The sequence below is a fragment of the Bos indicus x Bos taurus genome, chromosome 23, assembly GCF_003369695.1.
Source record: "Bos indicus x Bos taurus breed Angus x Brahman F1 hybrid chromosome 23, Bos_hybrid_MaternalHap_v2.0, whole genome shotgun sequence".
In the NCBI taxonomy this organism is placed as follows: Eukaryota; Metazoa; Chordata; class Mammalia; order Artiodactyla; family Bovidae; genus Bos; species Bos indicus x Bos taurus.
The window spans coordinates 13,157,481-13,180,537 of record NC_040098.1 but is presented as its reverse complement, the minus strand read 5'-3'; the positions used below and the strand labels follow the sequence as shown (position 1 = coordinate 13,180,537).

At 42.5% G+C, this 23,057-nt stretch overlaps 1 protein-coding gene across 3 annotated transcripts in view; it reads left to right on the top strand.

The window, feature by feature from the left end:
• BTBD9 (BTB domain containing 9) overlaps positions 1–23,057 on the top strand; it is a 421,919-nt gene that overhangs the window by 350,706 nt on the left and 48,156 nt on the right. The window lies entirely within an intron of this gene.

Here is a 23,057-nt window from a genome sequence, read left to right as displayed (position 1 = left end):
AATTTATGTCAGCATATTAAAAAGCAAATTAAAAAGCAGAGACATAACTTTGCCAAAAAAGGTTGGTCTAGTCAAGGCTATGGTTTTTCCAGTGGTCGTGTATGGATGTGAGAGTTGGACTATAAAGAAAGCTGAGCGCAGAAGAATCAATGCTTTTGAACTGTGGTGTTGGAGAAGACTCTTGAGAGTCCCTTGGACTGCAAGGGGATCCAACCAGTCTATCCTAAAGGAGATCAGTCCTGGGTGTTCACTGGAAGGACTGATGTTGAAGCTGAAACTCTGATACTTTGGCCACCTCATGCGAAGAGCTGACTCATTTGAAAAGACCCTGATGCTGGGAAAGATTGAGGGCAGGAGGAGAAGGGGACGATAGAGGATGAGAAGGTTGGATGGCATCACTGACTCAATGGACATGGGTTTGGGTGGACTCCAGCAGTTGGTGATGGACAGGGAGGCCTGGCGTGCTGTGGCTCATGGAGTCGCAAAGAGTCGAACATGACTGAGCGACTGAACTGAACTGAACTGAAATTTGTGTCAGTACAGTAAAATACTAACATCAGGTTTTATTTTTCTATTATAAGTGTAAAACCTGCCCATGGAAAGTTACTTTCAACTATACGAAAAGATATAAGTGAAGAATAAATATTTACTCTCCCATCTTGTTTCATTTCTTAGGAGTAGCTACTTTTGACTATTATTTTTAGTCTTTATAACTTCTGAATTATAAGTAATACTTTTATATCTCTGCTTATTAGTTTAGCTACTTCACTGACTCCTTGGTATAAAAAAATGAATTTAGCTTACTTACCCACGCCTCATTTTTTGTTAGTTACGTTTTTCTTTTTTGTTCTCTTGTTGTTGTTCAGTCGCTAAGTCATGCCTGACTCTTTGAGACCCCATGGACTGCAGCACACCAGGCTTCCCTGTCCTTCGCTATCTCCCTGAGTTTGCTCAAACTCATGTCCATTGAGTCAGTGATGCCATCCAACCATCTGATCTCTGTCATCCCCTTGTCCTCTTGACCTCAATCTTTCCCGGCATTAGGATCTTTTCCAATGAGTCGGCTCTTTGCATCAGGTGGCCAAAGTATTGGAGCTTCAGCTTCAGTGTCAGTCCTTCGGATGAATATTGGAAGTGAGAACCCCACTACTGTTACTTCTTTTAAAATTAGACAAAATGGTTAAACCTCTATTTTTGACCCATCCATTGTAGATAGTATTTCTTGACTCCCTACTATTTAGTGAAGAAATTACCATGACTATGTTTCCCTCTGTCTCTCCCCATCAATTAACTGTCCTAGCTCATTGAAACTGTGAGATTTATGGTATGATTTTCTGGTTTTTGACTTGTTTAAATCTTCCATGTGTTGGCTATAAACTGATTCTGAAAAGGGAAAACCACTCAGAACTCACTGTAACATTATGATTATATAAACATTGTTCACTATAGACCTAGTAATTCATTGGCTCTGTAGTAAAAGAAATGCTGTTCCGTGTCACTAAACTTGTGTCGCTCTTGGAAGAGTTATACTATGTTCAAATCACAGATTCAGCTTTACTACAAGTGCCCAGAATTATTCCATAAATGATAAATAAGTAGCTTTATGATAGCCTGCTTTTTGTTTTCCTAGAGTTCCTAATTGCTTCTTTTACCTGTTACTGAAGCTTCTGAAGCATATTTTCTTCATTATTTCATTATTTTCCTGTTTTTAAATTGAAATATAGTTGATGCACAATATTACATAAGTTACAGGTGTATAGTATAGTGATTGCCAGTTTTTAAAGGTTATACTCCATTTGCAATTATAAAATATTGGCTGTACTCCGAGCATTGTACAGTATATCCTTGTAGCTTATCTTGTACGGGATGGTTTGTACCTCTTAGTACCCTCCTCACACACTTGTCATGACTAGTTCTCTGTATCTGTGAATCTGGTTTTTTCCCTTTTATTAGTTTGTTGTATTTTTTAGATTCCACATGTAAGTGACACCATACAGTATTTGTCTTTCCCTGTCTGACTTATTTCATTTAGCATAATATCCTCAAGACTATCTGTGTTGTTGCAAATGGCAATATTTCTTTCTTTTATGACCCAGTATATTGTATGTGTATACACACACACACACACACACACACACACTACAGCTTCTTTATCTATTCGTCTGTTGGTGGACACTTAGGCTGCTTCCGTATCTTCACAATAGTAAATAACGCTGCTATGAACATTGGGGTGCGTGTGTCTTTTCACATTAGTGGTTTTGTTTTTTTATATATATACTCCCAGGAATGAAATTGCTGGGTCGCGTGGTAGTTCTGTTTTTAGGTTTTTGAGACACTGCTGTAATGTTTCCAACAGTGGCCACACCTATTTACATTCCCATCATTGGTTAATTTTTGAACAGACTGCTTCTGAGGCCTACTCTACAACTGTGATAATATGTTTTTCTTTTTGTAGAATTTAGGTAAAGGAGTAATAAGACCCTTTATCCTTTGTAGGAGATACTGTCCTTTGGCCCAGTTACCTTTCTAGATCCTCTTCCCCTGAAAACCTGAGAGGAGTGGAATGTTGGCTGTGTTATCAGGCAGCATTGCTTATGAATAAAATCACCATTGATTGGTAAATTGCCTCTAGCCTGGGAGAACTCCCAGCTATGGTTTTTCCAATAGTCATATATGGATGTGAGAGTTGGACTATTAAGAAAGCTGAGTGCCGAAGAATTGATGCTTTTGAACTGTAGTGTTGAAGACTCTTGAGTGTCCCTTGGACTGCAAAGAGATCCAACCAGTCCATCCTAAAGGAAATCAGTCCTGAATATTCATTGAAAGGACTGATGTTGAAGCTGAAACGCCAATACTTTGGCCACCTGATGCAAAGAACTGACTCATTGGAAAAGACCCTGATTCTGGGAAAGCTTGAAAGCGGGAGGAGAAGGAGACAACAGAGGATGAGATGGTTGGATGGCATCACTGACTCAATGAACATGAGTTTGAGCAAGCTCCGGGAGTTGTTGACAGACAGGGAGGCCTGGCGTGCTGCGATTCATGGGGTCAAAAAGAGTCGGACACGACTGAGCGACTGAACTAAACTGGGAGAACTTTAAAATATCTGATTGGAAGTCATAGCTTTGTGTTACCTGACTGTGATGAGTTGTGATTAGACGTGTCCCTTGTGAAAGTTCTGGGATCTGTGTTTATGGAGCTATTTCAAGAGAGATTCATTTCATTTTGAAATATGAGGCTTCTAGACCAGAGTGGCTTCACTCTCGCTCAATATAAGTTTTCTGTGCTCATCTGAGCTGTCACCTGCGTGCCAGCAGGAACGGCTCTTGTACAGTTATGTGGCCTGCTGCAAAGACCCCCTGAGGAGAAATGCCTGCTGCTACCCTGAGTAGGAAACTCCTGTTCTTACTCCTAGGTGAATTTGAAGCCAAATATGAATTGATTGGGTCTTATTTAAGAAGATCCCTCATGAGCATTACACAGAGTAAATCTATAGGTACTTTTTTCAGAAACGATATGTGGAAAGCAAATTTTCAGAATGCTTGCATGCCTGAATCATAGTTTGACTGGGTGTAGAGTTCAATTCCTTCAGAATTTTGAAAGCTTGGATTTATTGCCATCTAGCATCTAATGTTACTGAAGAGAAAAATCTGATATAATCATATTCTTATTCTTTGTAGTAATTTGTTTTTCCCCATAGATACCTTTAGGATCTTCTCTTTATCTTTGAAGGTCTTAAATTCCACAATGGTATGTATGGCCCAGTGTGAATCATTTTTCTTCCATCCTGCTCAGTTGGCTGCTCTATGGAAGTCTGCCTAATTCCCCTCAGATTTACGAATAATATTTCATCCACCTACCATTTTCTAGAGATTCAACAAAATCTTGATTTGCTAATAGCCTTTCTTTCAGTTTGCAATACTATTATGAATGTATTCCCTTTGTATTTCTTTGATGTCCCCTCATTGGTTTCCAGGAAGGAAGCAAGGTAAATGTGCCTATAATGTCAGCTGTATTGAACTTGAATTCCCAAAAGCTCTACCACATGGGCTGCTGATATTCCCCAGAGACCTCTTTCCTTTCCTTTCCTTGCTTGTGCTTGGCTGCAGTTCTCTCATCTAATGCAGCTGTCTTGCTTCCTGCAAAGCTTGAGCTCCTTTCATATTGACCTCATTTGTGTTCATTTTTTAACCATTTCTTCACTTTGTCATAGCCCCATTGACTAATAATTGTGTCTGCCAAAATATTAGTGATCTCTGCCATCATCTAAGACTATGCCTTTGGCAAACATTTTGGCAAATATAAAATATTAGATATAAAAAATTGAGTATTACTGAAAATTTTCCTTTTCTGCTTGAGAATTCTGTCATCCTAATCTGAAACTACCTAGCATCTCTAGAGTTTAGCCTCATTTTCTCATAAACTGTCTATGTGCCTGCCAGATATACTACCCATATTTCCTTTTGAATAAGTTTTCTTCCTCAGCTTAAGTGTTCATTAAAAATAATGTTGTGAAGAGTTTTTAGGGAATTCTCTGGTGGTCCAGTGGTTAGGACTCTGCACTCTCACTGTTGAGGGCCTGGGTTCGATCTCTAGTCAGGGAACCAAGATCCTGCATGGTGCAACCGAAAAGAAAAAAAAAAAAAAAAAAGAGTTTTTAATAACTTAAGAAACTACTCAGTCAAGATTTTTAAAACAGGACTGAAAATTATAGAAATATTATCACAAGTAGGAAAAAAACTATGAACTAAGAAGAAAACCACAAGGAGACATGCTAAAACATTAATAAGGTTGACTTGGTATATTAGGCTTAGAGAAATTATTTCTGGTTCCCTACGTTTTTGATCAATTTACATGTACATCTCTTAAAATAAAAAAGAAAACTTTATTTTACAAGTATTTTTTCTAGCTACAGCCATTAATGTTTTTAGAGATGTATCCTTGCCGTTATTTGAGTAGCATATGCTGGCAGAGTAGCGTGATTTATTCACTGTCGACAGTAAATTAAAGAAACTAAACGAGCGCTGCACATAGCAATACCCTACTGGCCTTTCAGAACCTTGAAGCCACTTACGCCAGCACAAGTGTTTCCCTGAAAATGGCCCCTGAGCCCCCTTTGCCTTATGCTTCTCCCCTTGGTCCTCTCAGAGCCCCGCTCTCCAAGAGTACTTCTTCCTTTTGTCTTTCCTCGGTACTTTAGAAGTCCATGTCCACTTGAGTCTCCCCACTCAGGGGGGCCGGGCCTGCTTGGAGCACCGCCTGGGATCAGGCAATTTCTGTAGCATCCTAACTTTGAAGCAGTTCCTTCCCTGGGCCTTCCCTGAGGAGCACTGTGACTGTGCCACCTGCCGAGGCCTCTGTGGGGACAGCTGCTCTGCCCCCTGCATTTCAGCCTGACCGCATTCGTGTCTGACAAGCAGCCTGTCCCCATGCTGAATGTACTGTCATTTAGTGCTGGGGAGGGCCGACATTCTGTTCTGGGGTCTGTTCCTGTAACTGATGCTATTTGTTCACTAGGAATCTCAGGACCAAGAGTCATGTTTCTTCCTCTAAGTGCTGCAGTGGTTGAAGACAACGGGATAAATTAAAGGTGGAGAGTTACAGCCTCAGTAAACTCTGCCAAAGTGTAGCAAGATTGAAACACGGGACATTTAAACCTAGACTCTTTATTTATCTTGCCTGCATCTTCTTTGCCATTGTTAGTGATAAAGCTGAAAAAGCTTCCTTGCCGCCAGCTTTGTTTCTTAGGCTGACACTTCACAAAACGAAAATCTCAGGTTGATTCCAGGAGGGCACTGCTAACCATGTGACCTGGGGGCTGAGTGTCAAGGGCTTGGAGTCACTAATGTGATGCAATAGAAAGAAAGTAGGTTTTAACAGAGGAAATAACTTCACCATTGAGACTGCTGATGAGAAGTTCCTGGTTAGTGTCAAGTTTTAGTTTCCAGGATGGGATTGCAGCTCTTGGCTGTCCCGTAGATCCTGTGTTGAAATGTTACCATTTCTCGGGAGTCTGCTGGGGTAATGGGCCTACTGCCCTCCTCAGAGCCCCTCCCTGCGAGCTTGGAGGGCTGTGCTTGCTGCTCCTTCTTGAAGTGTGAGCCAATTAATGGGCTCTGGTTGTGTAATTGTCACTTCTAAATGTTCGACGGAGATTTTATTTTTCTCTTTTTGTACTTAATTCCATTTTTCTACACAGCATTTGACAGCAATGAGAAAAGCTAGTCATGTTCTTTCCTGTGTTTTTTTTTAAAAGGGCAAACATTGCTGTTACTTTTGTCAAGAGTTTTAGAACTTGAATGATAGAGAAACATGTACCTGTAAAAGGAATGGCAAAAAAATGAGAAAACAATGGAATTCAGGTAAAACACAGAGGACAAGTCTGGTTCGAGGCAGACCCCCGTGTCACGATAAGATATCAGAGCCTACCCCTAGAAGGCATCTACCTGTCACACCAGACTTGGAGACACTTGTTCATCAACCTTTCATTTGTGGGTTTATGAGTAGCAGGATTCGAAGAGTATTTTGGAATGAAGAACATCAAAAGGGAGTCAGGCACTCCTCCCTGCACACCCAGAGAAGGGATTTACCTCTGTGTATTGCAGAAAGTTTTTAAGGAAAAACTTATTCCTTTGTTGGAAGCCATATGGAAAGTAGATTTCAATGCTCAGTGTGTGAACTGAGTTATAAGTTTAGAGCTGTCTGCAGCTTCTGTGGACTGCTAGTGGAGAGGCTCCATCCCACCCAGACCATCTGACAGGTGATGGCTCTGGAAAGAAATGCAGTCTCCTCAGATAACCAGTAATCAGCCGGGAGAAACTGAGAGCTCTCTTCCCTCTCCCTTGCTTACCCAGAAGCCATGTTATTCTGTGAGGATAATAATTTTTCCATGCCTTTTATAAAAAAAAAAAAAAAAAGTCAGTAAAACTTTATCAGTGAGCTGTGTGGACACACTTAAAATGCACATAATCAGAAAGATTTTTTGTTTTTTGGAAATTGCTTTCATATTAATATTAAATTTCTAATGACAAAGATCAGTCAAGACCACCTAGGCTAAGTAGCATCCTCTCTCTCCTCTGTACTTTGCTCTGTTAACTGACCCACCCACCCCCGCCGACAGTCTCTCTGTACCCTTTCTTAAGTTGACCTCACTCACTGTAACCACAGTGGCATTTTCCAAGCACAACTCTTGTCCTATATCTGCTTAGAACCCTTCATTGGCTTCCCATTGCTCTCTGGACGGAGTCCATAGTTCTTCACGTGACCTTGAGGCCTTCACACCCTGGCCCCCTCCTGCCTCTCCAGACTTAGTCTTCATTCCCCTCCTTGTGTTCCCTCTGTTTACATCATCCTCACTTCCTCTCATATTCCAGCTCGAGTCATGCTCTGTCCTCCCACAGGGCATTTGCAGGTGCCATGGCTTCTCTCTGGAACCCACTCCCCTGCTCTTTATCTGGTTAACCCTTATTATCCTTTTGTTCTCAGTTCAAGTCTGCTTTCTCAGAAACTGCCCTGACCACCTGTCACGACCATTGCTTTGCTCTTCCCTCTCATAGAACCCAGCTTTTTTCCTTCACAAGTGATAACTACAGTTTACACTGAAACTCTACTTAGCAAGCTTATTAAATTACTGTTGTTCTTTCCCCACTAGAGTGTAAGCTCCAGCAGAGCGGGGATTTGGTCAGTTTTACTTGCTCTAGCCATGGTCTCTTAACAAGGACCTAGCACTCGGACTGTAAACAGATGAATGGATGAGGGCCACCGCTCTGTCTCCAGTCATGCATACACGTTGGTTTCTTTTGCTCTGCTTCTGTCCAGAGCTCTTGTCATCATAGGGCTCAGTCAGGACCTGTGTCCATCCCAGCTCAAATGCTGTCACATAGAACTAGGAGGAGTTTGTGGGAAAGAATAGAAGTTGCTTGTTGCCCTGGTACTATAATCCTTGTGGACTAGAAATGTGTCTTCCCAGCTTCCCTTTATTAACCCATTATTGATCTATCATCCTTGATTCATTTATAGTCTTATTCCAGAGATTCAGCCATTGCCAGAGGTTTAGTTTTCTCTGGTCTCCACCATCTATCCTTGCCCCTCAAGTTAGTCACTATATCCCCCAGTAACAGTTTATCACTTTAGATTGGTTACTGGCTGGATGTTTATTTTTAAATACTCTTAGAGTAAAGTTTTTCTTTATGGAGGGGTTGAGTGCTTTAAAAACCGTTTGCCAGCTGTGCCCCTTTCACTTTGGAAATTGATTTGATTTAAAATCCCAAGTTTGTCAGGTTAATATGTTTCGGTTGTTTCTCTGGACTTTCAGAATAAAGGGTTAAAAAAGAAGGAAAAAAAAAAAAACTGGCATTGTCTCTGGGGAGGAACTCGAAACCACTTGCCAGACCTTGTTTCTCCCAGCAGGGTAGAGTCTTCTACAGAACAGGTCTCACTCTGGAATCCTGGTACTCTGGATCCCTCCCAGAGTTTTAGGATGGCTTGCAGAGGGTCCAGAGAGGTGCTTGGGATACACCCCTTACCATGAGCAACCCTAGATTATTAACCCCTTCTCTCAGGTGCTGCTGCTGCTGCTAAGTCGCTCACATCGTGTCCGACTCTGTGCGACCCCATAGACAGCAGCCCACCAGGCTCCCCCGTCCCTGGGATTCTCCAGGCAAGAACACTGGAGCGGGTTGCCATTTCCTTCTCCATTCTCTCAGATAGGCGTTGCCAATAAAGCAGTGCAGTCTGCCCTCCTACCCTGGGCCTCTAGTCAGAGTCACATAACCCTGAGTAGGCAAGCAAACTCTGTACCCAGAGACACCAGAATAACGGTTGCTGCAGAAATCCATTCGTTAAAATGAATGGTCAGCATGTGATCTGCTAAAAAGGAAAGCCGAGCCTGTTTGTTGGTCAGTGAACAAAGGCAGCAGGAAGGAAAGTCAGTGTTGTTTTGACTATATCTTCTTAGAGTGACCTGCCTCAGTTTGTCCTGGGTCAGAATAAGAAGTGCTGTCATGATAATCATGCCCTGATTAACACTAACTCAGCTTAGTCCCAGGGTGCTAAGAGGCTGATGTTTTCTTCCTCGGTTAAAGAAAGAAAAGAGAGAGAAAGTATTCCTGTTAATTCAGGGGTCCAGCATGCACATAGAATTAATTTATAGAACTAAAAGGGCACTCTTCCTTGACTATCTGATTTATTCTCTTGCCTCAGGGGTCTTTTCCATTCATATTTTCTATTAAATGTTGGCCCTTTCTAGAATGGCTTCTCTAACTCAGTTTGTCGAAAACTAGGTTCATCTTCATCTTCCCCATAAAGCAGCTCCTCTCTTGCTGTCCCTGCTCGAATTGGTGGTGATACAACTTCTCCTGGGCACCTCTTACCCCTCTGACTCTTTTCCTCTCCTTTGCCTTCCACAGCCAGTCAGGCACCATGTCTTTTGTTTTATATAATTTCTTCTTTTATTTCTATTCCCTGTGTTCCCTCCATCTTAATTCAGACTCTCATACCTCTCTCCCAGAATATTATATTGGCCTCCAGTGGCGTTCCCTCAGTCTATACTCTGTTTGCATCTGTTGCTGTTCTGGTGTCTGGAATACTGTTGCTGGGTTATCCTGGCTGTGGTGTCTTATTTCCTCGTACAGGGACCTCCAGTGGTCAACTGAGAAACCCTCAGGTCCTTGCTTGGGTCATCGTCTATCTCCACATGACCAGCTCTCCCCAAACTGCTTGTTTTCAACTATCTGTCCTACTTTTAGACCTCACATCCAGATTTCAAGTATATAAATACTACATCTCTCTGACTCTCACCAAACTTTCTAATCTTTATCACTTTAATTCTCTCCTTACAGGTATCCTACTTTACTTTCAGTCTGGCCCAATTACTGTTGCCAAATGAGTCCATGTTTTAGATCAGCTAATTATCTGTATTTCTTCTGGCTAATCTTCAAGTCTCTGCCCGTCCTCTGTTCCCCTTAAGACCCAGCCAGAAATGCTGAGTTCTTCCTTGATCTTTCTCCTCCCAAATACAAGTAATTTGCTCTATTAACTGAATATTCACTGTAATCTGTTTACATCTAAGTTAATAACATTCACTTTTTCTTGGATCCATTTCAGAGAAGGAAGGAAATAAGGGGCTAGGCTGGGAGGAAGTTTGCTTTCTACCAATCCAGTCATTTTTCAAGGTGGTATGCTCCCCCACTCCCATGCTGCCTTGGAAGGACAAGCCAGATTTTTTTCAGAGTAGCCTCTGCTTAATAGATCTACAATCAAATACATAGCCCAACTGACTTTGATTGAGTCATACTTATTGAGTGACCCTAGTAGATAGAGGCAACATTGTGAAGGAAAATGCTGAGGAACCAGGAAGATGTTTCTCCTCTGAAGGAACTTACAGACTCTAAACAACTTCCAAACATTTAGGAACCATCATAACACACACACACACACACACACACACACACACACACACACACACAGTGTAAAATACAAAACAGGATCCTGGAGTTCTAAAATATTGTGACTCAGAGTACCTTGGAATTCATAGTCCAGACCTCTCAGTTTATTTATGCGGATCTGAGACAGAAGGCACAAGTACATTTCCAAGTCCTCATCTAATGAGAGAGTCCAGATTAGAACCTGGATCTTCTGATTCTGAATCCCCTTTTCCCTGGAATTTTGCATGGCCTATAAGACCACAGTAAAAAAAAAAAAAACAGAGAAGGGCTGTAAGCATATAGACATGATCAGAATGTGGCGTAGGATTAGGTAATTTTTCTGGAAAAAAGCATTTGAGCCTGGCCACCTACTATTGGCTGCATTGTAGCTGGGAAAACTGGTTATTTCCCAACCAAAGGGACCTGTGAGCTTCAGATTTTAAAATCAGACATACAGGTCAGAAATAGACTCTTTAAGAAGGTAGGATGAAGACTATAGATTACAAAGAAGTCCACTTATATTTCCACATAATTTCCTACCTTACTGTCACTATGACTTCCTCCACACAGTATTAATTTGACCAGCCTATTAGCTGTATCATAATTCATACTTTAAAACTTGGTTTTAAAATTACAGTCTCTAAACCAGATTACCTAGGGCTTCATTATCCAGGTTTAGAGTTATTAGCCTCTGTTTTTCTTCCCTTTCCTTCCTATTGCCTACTTAAAAAAATCATTACATTGTTCATTAGGCCATTTATTAGATTATTTCCTTCTACCAAAAGAGACTTGTATTTGTGTTTTTCCTCTGTTTTAAGCCAAGATCCATAAAGCATATTTTCCCCTCAGTTGACATTTTCTTTTCATGATCCCTTGAAATGGAATGTAAGTGAATTTCACCATGGTGGTTGTAAATTACATACTGAGTATCAGTAATAAACATTTCTTACAAAGTTTAAAGTGTAGTTTCAGAGTGGTGATCATCTGGAATTGCACACATTTACCAGATGTTTTGGAGGGAGTTAGTGAGTGCTTTTTGCTCATACACTTTTCACCTCTTGATCCAAATTTATGCAGTGGTTCACAGTCCACATTAAAACAAAAACCTAAAGTGAGCAAAAGAATGTTTGTGTTCTTGGTGATGTGGCTGCAGTTTTGAAGGGAAGGTGTGGTGAGTAGTCATCTTGTTCATCCTTCTACCTCCAGGCAGGGTTGCACAGTAAACGTGTCCCAGAATCCTGGTGATTTTCCTCTCTTGAAAAACACTGGATAACAGCCCTTGCTTCCTCGCCTCTGGCTCTCAAAGCCTTCAGTGTACATTTCATGCGTGGGGGATGCTCAGGCAAAGGAGGGCAGCGCATGTCGGTGCCGCCACTGTCAGATGAAAGTAACTTGTTTATATTGTTCCTGTTTCCTTCCTGGTTCTCTAGGGAGTTCCCAATTCTCTGTAGGATTTGGCAGTGGATATATAGGCTTAAAAGAAACTCAGACTGCTGGAGCTTTGAAATGTACGGTCTTTCCTCTAGGGTGTGCTGGGGAAGGGGAAGGAGGGGCTTGTGGAAACTTGGTTATTTGTTTCACATTTCTGAATCTTTTCATTTTTCCTAAATTAAAATAAAAATCCAAACCTATACTAATCTAATGTTAAAACCCCAAGTTTAAACTCCCAAGAGGGTATGACCCCAAAGTTCATGTTCTCATGTTCTCAGAGCACCAGTGGGCCCCTGTGCCATAGCCTCTGCCTGTTCGTAGGGGCTTCTGAAGACCTCAGGTGCACAGCCACGTGGCTGGATTGCCCTGAGGGGACAGAGGGCCACAGTAAGAGTTAGGGACCAAGTTTTCAGTGAGGCGTGGCGTGTGCTGTGGTCCACAGCTGCTGCTGCCGCCGCCAAGTCGCTTCAGTCGTGTCCGACTCTGTGACCCCATAGACGGCAGCCCACCAGGCTCCCCCGTCCCTGGGACTGTCCAGGCAAGAACACTGGAGTGGGCTGCCATTTCCTTCTCCACTGCATGAAAGTGAAAAGTGAAAGGGAAGTCGCTCAGTCGTGTCCTCCACAATTGCAAATGCCTTCAATTTGGGATCTCTAGTCTGGCTTTGAAATGTATACCTTCACATTGCATTAATATCATTGTCATACATTAATATTAATTAACTTTATAAATTTCTGAGGAGATGAGAAGGGAGGCCAGGGCACAGTCTCCTAAGTCATTCCTATTTGTGGATGGAACAACTGATAGTCTCAGGCACTATTTCCTTAAGTCACTTCCTTATCCAAAGTTATCCTTCAACTCGTATTGAATCATTGCCCTGCTAAACCATGCCCCCCAATTCATGGGGCATACGTCCGTGTTAACTCAAAAACATGGATTGATCCATCCATCACTTAGGAGACATATTTTTGCCACCGCTCTAGGTCAGGCGCTGTGCTGGGCGCTTCCCTTCCCTCATGGGCTTGTTAGCTCAGCTTTCCCAGTCGGCTCAGAACCAGTAGTAACTGAGGGGCCTGATCCAAATGTAAATAGAGGCATTTGTGGATTCTGATATACTTAGCTAGACCAACTCTTCTCTGAGTGAGTCAGTGGGGATGACATTTATGGGAGCAAGCAGTATGCTAAATCTGGAAACACGTACTACGTAGACGGGAGTGAGCTCGGCCTTGGTGGATAAGTAAAGATCACTCCTTCTGCCTTCAGCATGCCAGAGGGAACTTCGAGTTGCCCTTGAGCAGAGCAGGTCTTCCTGGGGCTGGCACGATCGCAGCCTGCGCACTCAGCCCGTCCACTCCTTTGTTACCTTTGTGCTGGGACAGCAGCCTCAGCCACAGGGAGCCTGACGCGTGGAGCGTGTGTTGCTGCAGGCTGTGCCAGGGCTCCGGCTGCCCTCTCTGATGGGAAGTGTGATGTTCAGTTTGTAATGAGCACTTGCAGCTTCTGTAAACTGTGTAATACCATATAATAAGCAGTAATTTTCCACTTATCCTTAATAACAGGAGTTTTCTGCTTGGCTTTTAGTGATAGCCAAAATGTGGGTGGTTTTTTTCCCCCTTCACCAGTATGATGAATTTCCAGGGTCATCTTTTTTTTTCACAAGATAGATTGACAAGTTGTTTTCCAAGTGTGTCCAAAATGTGTAATAGCTAATCTTGCCTTTAAAAAAGTCAAAGTCAAATAAAATGGTGCTGAAGTAGCCATTTATAATAAAATGGCTATATACATTCCTAAGCTCGTTTTAGCTGTCTTCTGGCTGTGCTCTTCCTCAGGGGATTAGTAGCTTGAAGCTTAGCCCAATAGCTTGGATGATAAAACTGCCAAGTCTCAAGTTATTGTTTTAAATTTCCTGTAAGAGATTGTATCTTAAGTATAAAGTGAACTTGCCCTAGATAACTTTGGTGTCCTTCCTGGAGAGAGGGGGATGGCTATTATGCTGTGTACTCTTCTTCCCCGAGTCACACACTCAAGACTGGTGGGAGTTCTTGCTTTGTTGTTGTTTTTTTTTTTTTTTTTTTAATCATTGGGAAATAATTCCAGAAAAGAAACAGACACAGCTTTACATTGTAAGCCTTCTTACCTCCATTTAAAATCATCCTTTGACTTTCCCTTGATGCTCGGAATGCCGTAAAATTCAGTGGGCTTTTTTTTTTTTTTTTTTTGTAATATATTAAGGTTGCTTTTTCATCAGACTGCCTTCTCCCTTTCTGAGATATAGCTGGCATTATCTATTCCTTCATTTATTTCTGTAGGCCTCTTGGTAACTGCTTACCCCTATCAGATGGCTTGAGCAAGACCAGCAGCTGTTGATTTTGTGATATCAGGGAAGTGTTATGAATCATGTTGATGGGAACCTTGATACTTCCATGATCACTGGGCACTGCCATTTATCTGTCACAGAGCTGGCCTTCCCGCAGATTTCTTACCTGAGACTTTGGTGTGTCTGACTGGCTAAAACTAAGATGTCAGTGAATGGTGGCAAGTAAGATGCAGAAGTTGCTTGAGCTGACCTCACCTTTAAAGGATGATTGTGCCTTTTTGGCACAAAAGGTTGAATTTGTTCATCAGAATGATAGATTGATCCTCTGTGTGCAGAACTCTGTGTGGAGTTATAAAGAAAAGAGAAGATGGACCACTTGCCTGAAGTCTAGTTCAGAAACAACATACATATCAAAAGACTCTCTTGTCAGCTGACTCCTACCAAGTGTTACCTAAAAAGCAAACTGAGGTTGAGTAACTGTTTGCTTCCCCATGTCTGCGTAAAACTTCATTTAAATCACAGAAGTAGTGTGCAATTTATGAAGAAAGTTTATTAGAACTTTCAGCAAGCAAGTCACACTTGTGCAAAGTTAGAATGAAGATCAGCGGGATTTTGGGTGATGTGTGCTCAGGCAGAGACCAGGCTTTCTGCAGATGCCAGCAAGTCCAGTGCTGCTCAGAAAAGTTGCTTCTCGCCCACTTGACACATCTGTACTCACAGCTCTTTGTTTCTCAGATGTGGGTCCAGATACGCCACCACTGTTTCAGTGACTCTGGGGAACTATTGTTTTGCCTTCTTCCTCCCTCAGGGCCTTCCACTGAAAGGCTGTCCTGCAGGTAGAACTGAATTGACTCTGCACAAGAAGTGCCCTGACTCAGGTGGAAGCAGACTTTTAATCAAACACCAATAGAACAAACCATTTTCTAGTGAAATCTCTGGAGCCGTGGTATCACTGGTGCCCACATTCTCTAGTTGTTTACTGAGATTTGATATCTACCCCAGCAGGTTGTCTTTGGGGTTTACTTAAATCAGTGTAATTAAATTAGAATTTGTAGTCTTATGATACTTCTACTTAGGAATTTTACTTGGAGACCTGTCACTGCAGATCGAACATTGTGGGCTGGCAATCAGTCATGATCAGAATGAGGGTCTTGTCTTCAAATCAAAAGTGGTTTGCCCTACATTTGACTTGAATGTTATTGTTTAGCTTCTGTTAGGATGTTGAGTCTTTGGCTTTCAGGTTTGGGCATAGCTTCTCAAATTGTATGAAATGATGTCACAGACCAGTGTTCTCCTTTAGAAATGTGTACATCACATGATTTATGAATTTTAGTGCAATGAAAAGTAAAGTAATGGGGAAAAGCTATGGATTGAATTTTCAAGGAGGGAACCCAGCAATTGTACCAGTGTTGCCAATTCCTCATTTCTATGCTGTTTGGGCAGAGAAGGCAATGGCCTGGAGAATCCCAGGGGCAGGGGAGCCTGGTGGGCTGCCGTCTATGGGGTCGCACAGAGTCGGACACGACTGAAGCGACTTAACAGCAGCAGCAGCATGCTCTTTGGGAAGGGCACTGAGGGGGAAAAGCACATGACAGAGAGAGAATGGGGAAGAGGGTGTAGGGAAGGAATATAAAAGCTATCATCATAGTTATTACTTCTTAAATGAGGCGTTCCTTTCCTCTAAGAATATCTAACTTAAGTTCTTCTTGAGAGATGAGGAATCTGGCTACAGGAGTCCGGAATCTGAGGTTCCAGGCTCTGAAGTCTTATCCTGTGCAGTACCATTATGCCAAGTGCCCAGGCGATTGCCCCTTCCCCCTCTAGCCAGGGGTTTTTCAGTGTCATTTTGCTTGAGGGTTCTGTGGGCAGCACTGTGTATCAGTATCATTGGTTTCCTTGTGTAGTTTATTTTAGCATTTGAAAATATTCTAAGGATTCGTAGTTCACCAGACTGCCAGAGAGATCCATGGTGCAAAAAGGAAAGGTCTAAGTGTGAAATGAATACTTACATATTCACAACCTTCAGATGATGTGGAATTTCAAAAAACAGGAAGCATCTTTGTTACCGCATTTTTCTCTTACCTGATTTCTACTTGATCTCCTGTGACCTTGTCCATCTGGGGCACACTATTGGTCTGGGGCCATTTGCTGCCAAGATGAGTGCTCATCTTTTGTCACTGACCTTCTCATCTTATACCTTGAAGTGTGGTGACCTCAGTTGTTACGCTTCAGCCAGGGGTGCTGGGAGCCAAAGAAGCTCTCTGCAGTGGAACCCTAGCCCTCCTCCCCTGGCTCAGATTTCAGCAGCACTTCTCTCTCTGAAGTAGCATTTACACAGAAATCCTGAAGGTTTGTTCTAGGATATCAAGGCTGGGGAAAGGTTGCAGCCCCAGGCTTCCCTTCAGCCCTTGCTCTGACCCTCCAGGCCCACCTGCCTTCTTTCAGGACTCATAGGCTATCTACCTGCTGGAAGCCTGTGCAGACCTTTATGTTTCTGAAGTGCAGCTCACTTTATGAAGTGCAGTTGGCCCTCAAACAGCATGGAGGTTGTAACTTATGGTCAGCCTTCTGTACCCACAGTTCCTACACATCCATGGATTCAACCCACTCCAGACCTTGTAGCACAGTGATTTTACTATGGAAAATGTCCACATATAGGTGGACTCTTGTAGTTTAAACCCCACATTGTTCAAAGGTCAGTTGTATCTACTATGAGGTTGGTGCTGTGCTAGACAAAAATCTACCAGACCACAAAGTTCAGGAGCCTGTGGGCATGGACTGATGTTTGCAGTGTGGCTGCCCTTGGTGACTGCCCCACCCCAAGGAGAGTTGACCCTGATGGAGGGCAAAACACAGCCATGGATGTGAAAGTCTGTTTTGGAATTGTTTGTTTTAAATGTAAAATGGTTTCAGGCTCAGCCTTTATCTTAGTGATTATGTTCTTAAACTATTATCAGTATCTTGCCAGAAAGAACAGTGTGCAGTATGGCAACATTAACTGTACATGAATGAAGTAAAACAAGCAAAATAAAAACCCCTGGACTAGAAACCAGGAGACCTGGCTCTCAGCCTTGGTTCTGTCACCGAGGGCAGAGTGTCCTTCAGCAGGTCCTTCAGTTTCCCTGTATCGCTGCCTCCACAGCCGGGGAACACCATCCCTCAAACAGGGCTCAGTGCTGGATTCCCAGGGTGGCTTTTAATAAAATAGTACAGGTTATTGCTTTATTACCAGTAAAAGTGTGAAAGTTATGGAAAACATAAAATCTACCCTACTTTTCTAAAGCTCCTTCTGATATTTATGTTTGTGGTTCTAAAGTTCTCCTAGACATGGCTACTGGTTGGACAGGTATAGCGATACTGACATGCACGTGTGCTGTGCACACAAAACATGTGTGTGAGCTTCTGAGTCTTACTTATGAGGTAGAATCAACCCTGTAACTGCTTCTCTGCATTTCATTAGGCCTAGACTCTGGATTTATCACATATACCTGGGCCCAGGCAGACGTAAGGACCCCCATCTCTAGAGAAAACCTTGCAACCTCATATAGTCTTATGGGGAAGTGGAAAAATAATATTAACAAGTTGAAATGTATTAAATACTTTTGAGCTTCCTGGAGATGGAGACTGTAATGTGTATAATTAAATTATATTTGAACTGTGGTCATGTGGAACAACAAACCGAGGTGCTGAAACCCAGGTCAGATGAGTTGGTGTTGAAAGAAGGGTCACCTTGTAGTCCTAAAATCACTGAGAACATATCTGCCTGGAAACCTTTTCCTAGAGAACTGTTAACATCCATTAAATGTTAGGTGTGCATTAAAAATGTCTTAATATTTGTATTTTTAGCATGGATACAGTGGTATCAGTTAAAATAATCAGCCCTTGCCGGTAATCTAAAAGTCTTATCTCTTTACTCTTACGTTTTTAGAAGGCAGATGTTTTAAAACTGATTTGAAAATCAAATTTGCCCTTCAGTGATTTCATTTGGAAGAAACATAGAAGTAAACATTATAAAGAAGGCTTTTCAGTACATTATGCATGCAAATGTGGCAGCCAAATTCAGGTTCACAAGTGAAGGTGGATGACTGTTCTGGTTGAGAAAGGTTGAGTTGTTTAAAAGAATACAAAGGTCATCGACCCTCAGATTGTGCTTTTTTGTCATTTAGTAGAAAGGCTATTGCCTCATGTTTAACTCCACCTGCCAAAAAGTAAGACTTGAAAGGCTGGGGCTGGCAGAGTGAGGCCCCATTGATTGTGCACTGGCTGCTGAACCACTCATGGTGTGCCTGCTCTCTGCCTAGTGCTGTGCTGGATGCGACAGAATGGGGTTTAGGTGGGGTTGGGGTCTTCCCAGAATATACCTCATGACTGGTGTGGGAAATCTGGAGGCTGCAGTCATAGAAGTTAAATATATGCTGCAAGGACAATCTCTGATGTATTTATAGGTTTGTCTGAAACCCCTCAAGAGTCAGGGACTCTGTCTTTGAATCACCAAAACAGGGGAGAGCCTGATATGGAGCAGGAGCTTAGAAATGATCCATATATAAATGAATGAATGAGTTTACGAATGAATGAGTAGTTAAACTTTGGGAGTTATATTATTGCTTAATGGAATTGTAACAGATTGTTAAGACTTATAGTGAATTAAATAAAGGTTATCATCGTGGTAGAGCAGAAAAAAGAGATTTGGAATAATCCAAACCAAATTCTTGCTGTCTGTCCTGAAGATCAAAAACTTGAACAGGCAGCATGGAGGTCTGCAGATCTGGAGAGAACAGGTCTCCCAGCTGTGGAAGTGTGACCACCCTGCTAAAAAATCTGCATTAAACCCCAGTTGGCCCAGCTCCGCAGTGGGCAGATTAAGGGAGAGGTTGGTTTCCCCACTGAGCAGAGCATCCCCTGGGAAGGGCTTGCTGGAGTGGGCAGGACTCAACCTGAGCTTTAGGAGGAAGCCATACCTTTTTATGGAATTCTAATCCAGGTTCCTGCAGAGAGACTTATTTTAAAAGGCCTCATTAAAGGAACCGCAGCCAGGAGAGTCCAGTGGCAGCCAGGACCCTTCTAGGAAGAGTTTTGTGCTGCACTACATCGGAGAAGGCAATGGCACCCTACTCCGGTGTTCTTGCCTGGAGAATCCCAGGGATGGTGGAGCCTGGCGGGCTGCCATCTATGGGGTCGCACAGGGTCGGACACAACTGAAGCGGCTTAGCAACAGCAGCAGCACATCTTTATTGTATCTTTTATCTCAGTTCTATTGAAGAATCTTTATTTATCTCGGGTTTCCTGGGGAATGGGCTGAAAACTTTGGGGGCTGTTGTCTAGTTTCTCACCTCCTTCCCCGCTGGAAGCGTTCAGATTGGCAAGAGGCCGTGCTCTTCGTGGCCCCTTGCTGCTTGTCCCTTTAGCACTCTCCTCAGCCCGAGCAGGCAAGACTGTGGTTGCCTCTTGTTTTGAACTGCTCATGGCTCTCAGAATTTTTTCTAGGTGTATTCTGAATACATCTAGCTGAAGTTATTTATGTATCTATCTCTAATCATTAGAAAGTGTAAAAGGGCCTTCTTCCAACGAATACTTTGAATACCCACTGCAAGTGAGGCACAGAGTCGTTGTTACATTGCTACTCATCGTCCTGTTTCCAGGCTCAGGTTGAGAGCTCACTGAACTCTTTCCTGCATCCTGTAAAGTGGATTTCCTAGGTCATCGGCCTCCCTAGGAAGCCCGTGGGAGGCAAGACTCTCCACAGCCTCAACAGGCAAATGAGAAGATCAGCTTTCACAAAAACAGTAAGAGAGGTTCTCTGGCTTAAGCACTTTGTCATTGGGTGGATTTAAAGAAGGGTGTACATATACATAAAGGAATATTATTCAGCCATAAGAAAGGTTATTCTGTCAGTGGATAGATGTTGAGCACGTTATGCTGTGAGATAAATTAGACAGAAAGACAAGCTCTGTGTGGTCCACCCAGATACGGAATCGAAAAAAGACAAACCTGTAAAACAGAGAGACAAAAAACCAGATAGTAAAATGGTGGTTACCAGGGGATTGAGGGTGGAGGAGAAGATAAATGGTGCTTAAGGGTATAAACTTTTAATGAACAGTAAATAAGCCATAGAGATCCAGTGTGCAGTATAATGAATATAAACAATAATATTGTACTTAATTATGTAATGTGATAAGTATTGCCATAAAGGCAGTCATATTACAATAAATAAATGCATCAAAGTAACATACTTTAAACTTACACAATGTTACGTGTCACATTTATTCAATTAAAAATATATTGTTAAAAGAAGAACTTTGACTCAGGAGGAAAAGGGAACGGGGTGGGAGATGTAGGGTATGGAAGGCTAATACAGGAAGGACTGCGCCAGCCCCTCTGCTGTGCCTTTGTCTCTCACTGTTGCGGGCTACGGCTTCTTCTCTGAACACGGTCTGTGCTTTCTCATCTTTGTGACGTTTCCATATGGTGGGGCTGCTCCCTGGAATGCTAGTCTTTATTGTCCCTCCCCAACCCCTGCCCCTTCTCTGACTGGAGAAGAGTTCTAGGTCATTCTTTATGTCCAGCTCACTGTCATCTCTGAATGTTATCCTGAGCTCCTCAGACTAAACTCGGAACATGTAGAACTCAGGCTAAATGTGAGAAAGCCCCTCTGCCCTTCCTCAATCAGTGCTGAAACTGGACTCAACAGACGTGGCAAGGGAGGGGAGGATTCAGGCCTGGTGAGATGACAGAACCACTTAAGGGGATTTGAGAGAGACCATTTTAATTGCACACCTCTTCTTAGGGATGAGGGAGAAACTGAATCTCGTCTGTTCACTACTACATTCCTGCCACCTGGTTGAAGCTCAGTACATGGTAATGTGTTAACATGCATCTGGAAGGTCATCTGTTTCCTAATCTAGAACTTAAAAATCACGGTATTCAAGGGACTCATGGATAGCACAATCATAAGAAATTATAGGACCCAGAAACGCCACTCGCAGATATATCTACCCAAGAGAAATGAAAACATACGTCCACCTTGAAAACCTGTAAATGAGTGTTCACCTCTTTCTTATTCCTCAAGGCTCTCTCCTCACAGATCTGTGGCTGGACCAGGGTTTACTGCTTTAACACATTGTTAATTTACAAACAAATCCAGAGAGTTCGTTGTGGAGTTTTGAGGTGTGAGAAGAGCAAAGCCCAGACCAGAGGGCACTGCTATCAGACTGAAAGCACCGATCCCACCTTCCGCACGTGTAACTGGCCCATAGCAGCACCGGGGACATGGTGGGGAGCGGGGTAGGGTGGGAGGGGGAGCCAGTGCAGCTTCAGTGGCCCTTGATGGGCCTTCAGCCCCTTTTAGAGTTGGCTATATGTTTTGGCCACTAGGTCAACAGTAGAAGTCCCTACTGTAAATCAAATCTTACACCAGCATTGTAATAGGATTCTCAGTCAGTAAAATTCAGATATTGAAGTCAGAATGATCCTTGTCCCTAATGTTATACTGGAAAATATCTAATTATATATAAATGCAGGAGTTAGAGACATTTACATGAACTTGACCTGACTGAGCCACAACCCTGATGAATGGCTCTTTTGATAATGAAAGCAATCTAATCCTGTAACCACAAAGCTGCATATGAGATGTTGATTCTGTACCAACATCCAGAAGTCTCTCATAGTACATGGTTTTTGAATAGCATGTCTCTGTTATCCTACTTAATGCATTTTTACTACCAATTATTGTCTGACTTGACTCAGTGCTAGTAATTCAATTTGATTATTTGATGACATCATTAATATTAATTACAAAGTTGATTATAGTAATGGTGAAAGAATGGAACAAAGGACCATTTTTATTATGGCAAGTGAAGTCATAGCAAATATATTTGGCCTCTCCTGATTCTATAACTCATACCATTTTTCATTCATCCAAAAAATAAATTGAGTACCTACTAAGTGTTAGGCACTGAACAAGGCAGACAAGATCTCTAGTTTCGTCAAGTTTACGCTCTAGTTGGGGGAAACCAGCAGTAACAAGTAAGTTCTCCCTACTGATAAGTGCTGTGAAGAAAATGACACAAGGTAGGAGCTGGATAGCGATAAGTCTGTGATCTGCAAGAAGCAGCTACTTGAGCTCAGAACCGCCACTCTAAAAAAGTGACATCTGAGCTTAGTGATATAGAAGCCAGCTTTACAAAAGCTGGGGGGAAGAGAATTTAAGGTAGAGGTAAGGCTATAAGAATGGAATGGGCTTGGTGTGTGTACAGAACAGAAAGATGGCTGTGCTGCTGAAGCTTGGAGGAGGAATTAGAGATGGAGAGACTCGTGAATCTCAGATTGTATATGATCTTTAGGTTTTGTTAAGGAGGCTGAATTTGATTCATTATGCATTAAGAGTAATGGGGAGTTGTTAGAGGGTTTTAAACAAGGGAATGATGTGAACTGATTTCTGCTTTTTCAAGATCACTCTGGTTGCTGTATGGAGAATGACTTGGAGGGAGGTAAATAACGGAGCGGGAAGACCAGTAAGGAGGCTGGTGCTATAACCCTGCTAAGAGAACACAGGGTCTTGGACTGGGATGGTGATGCTGGAGATGGTAAAAGTGGCTGGCTTTGGAAAACATACTGCTGATGGACTGGACTGGAGACCAGGGTGGGGATGGGGGAGGGGAGAGAAAGAGGCCTTGATGCAGAACTTCTGGCTCTGTCCTTGGTCCTGGACATTTTAGCACTTTACTTTTCCTATCAGTGCCCTGAAAGAAGACAGAAGGCCTTCTTCCTGGGTTTCTAAAGCTAGGAGGGATGACAACTGTGATAGATGACAAACGTGAGATTCAAAATGATCTCTCTAGCCTCTAATGTGGGACCAAACCAAGAGGATGGGACTTAATGGGGATAAA